This window comes from Garra rufa, chromosome 1 (genome assembly GCF_049309525.1).
Source record: "Garra rufa chromosome 1, GarRuf1.0, whole genome shotgun sequence".
NCBI lineage: Eukaryota > Metazoa > Chordata > Actinopteri > Cypriniformes > Cyprinidae > Garra > Garra rufa.
This window is the reverse complement of record NC_133361.1, coordinates 105,285,698-105,293,197: the sequence shown is the minus strand read 5'-3', so window position 1 is coordinate 105,293,197 and position 7,500 is coordinate 105,285,698. Positions and strand designations below refer to the sequence as shown.

The window sequence follows — 7,500 nt, the reverse complement described above, 5'->3', positions numbered from 1 at the left end:
GGGACGTCCAGCTTCTTTTTGCCAACTGAAGCTCGGCGGCATCCTGAGCTGCCCGCCTCGAGACAAGGGAGCAGACGGTCCATATGCAGGCGTAGTCGTGGCCGAGAGGTTAAGGCGATGGACTCGAAATCCATTGGGGTCTCCCCGCGCAGGTTCGAACCCTGCCGACTACGGTCGGGCATTCCCCCTTTTACCTTTAGCTTCTTGCGACGGTGGTTGGGCCTTCCAAGGCCTTTGGCTTTCGCTCTCTCTGACGTAATTGCGTGCAGCCTTTGTCCCGTAGCTCCTGTGGCAAGTGAGCTTCTCCCAGGCGGCTTGTGGAGAAAGTGTTCTTATATAAAAAGTAAGAGGCACACAAAACACAAGAGCCCGGATAGCTCAGTCGGTAGAGCATCAGACTTTTAATCTGAGGGTCAAGGGTTCAAGTCCCTGTTCGGGCGAAGGGCCATCTTCTTGTCGGCGGCCTCAGCTTGCAGTCGTGACAGTCCAGCACTGCCGTGTGTCGGCGTACGCTTAAAGATGTGACAGAGTTCACATAGAGTGATTGCTTCATGAATTTTTCGTTGCTTGTGGTGGGCTGTTTTCCCCTTTAGGAGTTTTGCGCTAGACGATTTTAGTAAAGCGGTAGCCAGTTCATTGTTTTTTCAGCCAACTTTGAGGTCGACAACGGGACAGAGGACGTCAGGGTCGCCGTAGTCATGGCCGAGTGGTTAAGGCGATGGACTAGAAATCCATTGGGCTCTCCCCGCGCAGGTTCGAATCCTGCCGACTACGCTCTTCACCAGTGCTGAGGAGAAGTAGGCGGGCCCTTTTCTTCCATGTCCCTAGCACAGATTTGTGTGCCCTCTCTCCACAGTAATAAAAAGCGCCGCTAGCCCTTTTTTTTTCAATTCGGACGGCCGGCACCACCAGATGTGAGCCAGTGGTGCGCCGTGATCGTATAGTGGTTAGTACTCTGCGTTGTGGCCGCAGCAACCCCGGTTCGAATCCGGGTCACGGCAGGCTTTTTGTTCACTGAGCTCCTTTCTGCCACCTCCATTTTTCGTACGGGTGCAGTGCCAGTTAAACTATACCAACAACGCAGGCAGCAGAGGCTGGCTTTCGGCGTCAACAAAGAAGGCTCGAAGTGCACGAGTCACTGATGGGGCCAAAAGAGCGGAAGCCATCTTTGTTTGATCCCGTCCAGGGTTTGTATCCCGTCATGGACGAGAGAACGCTGTCTTTCCATGCTGGCTAAAGAAATTTGAAGCCGCGAAGCTGGAAGCGCAAAGGCTGCAAACACAGACCATGACGAGGCGCGCGTCGTTCCACTGCACGCTGGCGGGTGGCCAGATTGACTCTGCTCTTGACACTATAGCGTAGCTCTGCTGTGAGCAGAGCCCCCAAAAATACAGGTCACTCGCAAAGGTTCCCCTCCACGGAAATCTTTAGTAAAAGGTGAAAGATTTATGCGCTGATGACGAGAAACTCGAGATGTGTCTCTATGCCCTTGGACCTGTGCGCTCACTGTGGTAAACCACTACGCTCACCAAGTGTAATCTAGGGTGCCAACACCTGCCAACATGATTTTCGTCACTCCCCTCACTCCAAATGGGAGAAGTAAAAGTTACGAAAGTCCCTTCCCTCACCCATTATTCACAAACCCGATCAAGGTAATGTCATCTCTTTTTTCATGCCCCCGTATTAGAGGCCAAAAAAAATATTAAATGAAATAAAGCGGTCCAAATAATGACCCACTGTAATGTGTAGCATTCAAGATATTGAGAGACTTTAGCTCGTGCCGGGTCAATCTCGTATTTCTTGGAGTAGGGGCTCGTTTTGGCAAGTTGGGTGCAGTCGCGTGTGCTGGAAGCGAAGAACAGCAAGCGCATGTACCTTCCAGCGATCAGCCGGCTGAACAATTCCTAACATTTCCTAACAAGATTTGAATACTTCCGAACGTTGTCTGAACATTTCTGAACGAAGTCCGAACTAGGTGCATACTCCTTTGTAACTACAACCGAACAGGTCCTAATGCAAATCCTAAAGCTTCGAACAAGTGGGGCAAAGCAGCCAATCAATTCCTACCGAGAGGAAAGAGCTAATCGGTCATCAATCTCGCTGCTGATTGGCTGAATGAGTTTTGTGACATTCCAGCTGTTTACTGGACATCTGCTAACCGGAGATCGAAGATAAGCAAGATTATCAAATTACAAATCCGTAACACTAATGTTAACCTATTTGTTCAAACATCAAATTATGATTTCATTCCGATCGGTACATGCTTGCGTACCAAAGTAAGCTAACTTAAAACTGACGTGTATCAGTTATCGCTAGCTAATGCTAATTAACCCTTTGATGCATAACATGGGTCATAAGTGACCTGACTGAGTTTTTATTTTCGATATTTTTGCAAAAATGTTATTTCATCATTCAGTATTCCAAGTATTCAGTCCCTGTTATTTCAGTCATGGCTGAGTGATTCTTTTCTGAATGTATGTTAATCATTTATTATTTCAGGTAATTATTATATAACTAGTTTTTAATTTAAAGTGAGTTCAGTCCTCAGACGAGAAAGAACGACGGCGCGTAAGTGTCTACTTTAATACTATTTCGCTAGGCGGTCGTTACTTAGAGTTGCTGCTAAAAGCACTTTGTTGTTTCTGTTTAATTACTTATTCCTAAGTATTAATTTTAAGCCGCTGTTCTCTTAAGCACAGTTTCTATTCACTTATTGGTTAATATTAAATTTGAGCAGCTTCTAAAAAGCACTCTGTAGTTTCTACTTACTTATTGGTTAATATTAAATTTGAGCTGCTTCTAAAACGCACTCTGTAGTTTCTATTTACTTATTGGTTAATATTAAATTTGAGCTGCTTCTAAAACGCACTCTGTAGTTTCTATTTACTTATTGGTTAATATTAAATTTGAGCAGCTTCTAAAACGCACTCTGTAGTTTCTATTTACTTATTGGTTAATATTAAATTTGAGCAGCTTCTAAAACGCACTCTGTAGTTTCTATTTACTTATTGGTTAATATTAAATTTGAGCTGCTTCTAAAACGCACTCTGTAGTTTCTATTTACTTATTGGTTAATATTAAATTTGAGCTGCTTCTAAAACGCACTCTGTAGTTTCTATTTACTTATTGGTTAATATTAAATTTGAGCTGCTTCTAAAATGCACTCTGTAGTTTCTATTTACTTATTGGTTAATATTAAATTTGAGCAGCTTCTAAAACGCACTCTGTAGTTTCTATTCACTTATTCGTTAATATTAATTTTGAGCTGCTTCTTAAAGTACTCTGTTGTTCTATTTAGTTATTCGTTTGTTTTATTTACATCTATTCACTGTTAGAAAAGGAGTGTTCTTCTGTTATTTGTCCTGCGATTGTTTTGCTTTAAATTCTAGTTTTTATTGCAATCATTAAAATTGATAACTGAGAGTACGGCCAAGGGAAGCTTTTGTTTTTGTCATATCGTTCCCTTCTGGAGCTATTACAAGTGCGAAGCTGTTGCTTTTGAGTTTCGATTGAGCCATTTTGCGTGCGGGCGAGACATTTGCGGCTGACTGAGCCTAGGAGGCGTGGCTAGCGAGAATACTGCTCAAATAGTTTGCTTACTTTCCATACTGCGGGAAAGTGAGTTCAGTCCTCAGACGAGAAAGAACGACGGCGCGTAAGTGTCTACTTTAATACTATTTCGCTAGGCGGTCGTTACTTAGAGTTGCTGCTAAAAGCACTTTGTTGTTTCTGTTTAATTACTTATTCCTAAGTATTAATTTTAAGCCGCTGTTCTTTTAAGCACTCTGTAGTTTCTATTCACTTATTGGTTAATATTAAATTTGAGCAGCTTCTAAAACGCACTCTGTAGTTTCTACTTACTTATTGGTTAATATTAAATTTGAGCTGCTTCTAAAACGCACTCTGTAGTTTCTATTTACTTATTGGTTAATATTAAATTTGAGCTGCTTCTAAAACGCACTCTGTAGTTTCTATTTACTTATTGGTTAATATTAAATTTGAGCAGCTTCTAAAACGCACTCTGTAGTTTCTATTTACTTCTTGGTTAATATTAAATTTGAGCAGCTTCTAAAACGCACTCTGTAGTTTCTATTTACTTATTGGTTAATATTAAATTTGAGCTGCTTCTAAAACGCACTCTATAGTTTCTATTTACTTATTGGTTAATATTAAATTTGAGCAGCTTCTAAAACGCACTCTGTAGTTTCTATTCACTTATTCGTTAATATTAATTTTGAGCTGCTTCTTAAAGTACTCTGTTGTTCTATTTAGTTATTCGTTTGTTTTATTTACATCTATTCACTGTTAGAAAAAGAGTGTTCTTCTGTTATTTGTCCTGCGATTGTTTTGCTTTAAATTGAATGGATGAAGGAACACCATCTACAGCTCAATCTAGCAAAGACGGAACTCCTTATCTTTCCTGCCACTCCATCGTTACAGCATGACTTCTCCATCCAGTTAGGTTCATCAACAATTACCCCATCAACTTCAGCCAGAAATCTGGGTGTTATCTTTGACAACCAACTGACTTTTAAAGACCACATAGCTAAGACCGCTCGATCTTGCAGGTTTGCATTGTACAACATCAGAAAGATCAGGCCCTTTCTAACAGAGCATGCTACACAACTCCTCGTCCAGGCCCTGGTCATTTCCAGGCTGGACTACTGCAATGCTCTTTTAGCTGGTCTTCCAGCATGTACAATCAAGCCTCTACAAATGATTCAGAATGCAGCAGCACGACTGGTCTTCAACGAGCCCAAAAAGGCCCATGTTACACCTCTCTTCATATCCCTGCACTGGCTACCGGTTACAGCGTGCATCAAATTCAAGACACTGATGCCTCCATTCACTACTAGACATCTACACTCCTTCCAGAAGACTGAGATCCTCTAGTGAAAGACGCCTCATTGTACCACCACAGAGAGGTATTAAATCACTGTCCAGAACATTCTCGTTCAATGTCCCTGCCTGGTGGAATGATCTTCCCACCCCTATCCGGAATGCAGACTCCTTAACAGCTTTCAAACGACTGCTGAAAACCCATCTTTTTCGACACTATCTGACTCAATAAAAAAAAAAAATCCCTTCTAGCCTGTTTTTCCTCTCTTTCTTGATCTTCTCCTTCTAGCCTGCACTCTTCTAACAACGCCTGACATATGGTATTTTTGAACACTTCCTATGTTGATCTGCCTCCTTAGGATGAATCACTTGTTGTATTCCCAATTGTAAGTCGCTTTGGATAAAAGCGTCGGCTAAATGAATAAATGTAAATGTAAATGTAAATGTAATTTCCACAAATCGTTGTTCATTTTCCTTTCATCCTTTATATAAATCACAGTTTTTGTAGTTTTACATGAAAATCTATTTGAACATTTTTGCAAGTAGAAACTTATTTACTGCAGAAAATAATTAACCTGCCATATTTTTTTACCACTTAACATGTCTTGCATGGTTTTTTTTTATATTTGATGCACAGTGTTGGGGAGGTTACTTTGGAAATGTAATAGATTACAGATTACAAATTACCCTATTTAAAATGTAATAAGTAGTGTACCTTTTCAATTACTTTAGAAAAGTAAAGTAACTGATTACATCTGATTACTTTTTGATTACTTTTAAGTTTCTAATGGATATTTTCAACTAAATCATTTTCAAGCATTTATATCAAGCAGGTGTGACCTTACAGTAGTTTACTGTTAGAATTTCAAAATCTTTCATCACTTGAATTAAGATTATATTAATTTAATTTTAAAGTACAGCCATCACAAAACCAGACCTTATAACAAACAATTGTTTAATGTTGTTACAAAATCAAAATTTTGCATAGCTATGACAGGACACACTGGCAAGTAACAATGCCTTGAAAAACTTAAATCTTAAAAAAAGATTTCTCTAAATATCTAAATTATCTATTTAAAATAATAGATAATTCATAAACTTAAATGAGAACATGGCTCCTACATAATTATTTTTAGTTATATTTAAGAGAAAACACAATTCTAGATTATAATAATGTAGTAAAAACACGTTTTTTTCTTCTGACTGATATAATATTTTTTTTTACAAATCTGCATACTATTATAATTTTTTTTACCACTATGTGTGAAGGGAAATCATTATACCATACAGGGCTAATAATTATTTCTCACTAACAGAAGAAAGAATAGATTCTAGAATAGATACTGCCAAATCCAAACAGACTCCATCATTGAAGCTGTGTCATAAAATCCATGGTATTGTTTTTTTTTTTTTTTTTTTTAATAAAGTTACATTTCATCTAAAACACTGCTTAGATTCAGTGACCAACTGGGGCGCTTCACTAGATAATAGCTCGATTTTGCAAAACAAAATGGGACAAACTAATTGAGAGATTTGTCCACTAGGTGGCACGTTAGGTCAACATCGATCATTACAGAGAAAAGTTTCAAGCCCTTGAGAAAAATAGATCTATATTATTCGAAAATAAACTAAACTGCAGCGGATTTTCATCCTTCAAATCATTAGTCACGTTTCAGCTGAAAATCACGCAGTAGTCTAAACACTGATTTTACAAATTACACTCAAAATTAAAATGGGTTAATCTGATAAAATCGCAAGTTAGATCTGACATTACCAACCTTATTCAAGGAGAAAAAATTTGATTTTTTTGTGAAAGGGTTCATAAATACAAGTGTGTCTGGTAAAGGCAGCTAGCAGGCTAGCTAATTTGTTATGAATGTTTTTAATATTGGTCTCCAACACACAAAGGGGACGATGAACGCGCTGACAAAGAGGATTAACCTAATTGGCAGACGTGGTGCACCCCAAATTCAAACCAATCAAAAGCATCAGAATAGCACCGCTTTAATAAATGGCCTTAGCAGAAGGCATCGTGCATATCAAAAACAGGCAAAGCAACAGATTAATATTATTCAACATATCCCAGATTTTTAAAGAAAATTTTTAGATGAACCCCATTTGTAATCTTCTAACTGTAATTTAATTACACATTTTTCTAAGTAACTTTAACGAATTACTGTTACATTTATTTTGTAATTAAATTACGTAACGGCGTTACATGTAACTAGTTACTCCCCAACACTGACCATCCAATTAATATTAAAATCACCAGACATCATACATTCACAGCAGTTATCAAGAGTAGAAAGAAGATTCTTCAGTTCATTATAAAACTTTGCATCATGACATGGAGGATTATAAAGCACTACTATATTAAATGTCATATTTGGAGAAAGAATAACATTTAATCCCAAGCACTCCATGTTCACCTTCAATTCAAATTGTAAATATCTAAAATGCTCCCCTATATAAATGAAAACACCACCACCCCTTCCACTGACCCTATCTCTCCTATAACAAGTATATCCTGGTACATTAATTAGGTCAAAGAACATTATGATTCAACCAAGTCTCAGATATACATAAAAAATCCAAATTGGAATCAATAAGTAAATTCTGTATCTGGTCTATTTTTGGTCATATACTTCTTATATTTATATG

The 7,500-nt window shown here is 38.5% G+C and overlaps 3 non-coding genes across 3 annotated transcripts; 2 read left to right on the top strand and 1 right to left on the bottom strand.

Annotated features, from left to right (window-relative positions):
* Positions 1-91: 91 nt before the first annotated feature.
* trnas-cga (transfer RNA serine (anticodon CGA)) lies at positions 92-173 on the top strand. Its single transcript has one exon. It is a non-coding gene; the product is annotated as a tRNA-Ser (tRNA).
* Positions 174-929: 756 nt separating this feature from the next.
* Positions 930-1,001, top strand: trnah-gug (transfer RNA histidin (anticodon GUG)). Its single transcript has one exon. It is a non-coding gene; the product is annotated as a tRNA-His (tRNA).
* A 359-nt stretch (positions 1,002-1,360) lies between these two features.
* LOC141291002 (U5 spliceosomal RNA) lies at positions 1,361-1,475 on the bottom strand. Its single transcript, XR_012340263.1, has one exon. It is a non-coding gene; the product is annotated as a U5 spliceosomal RNA (small nuclear RNA).
* Positions 1,476-7,500: the final 6,025 nt, after the last annotated feature.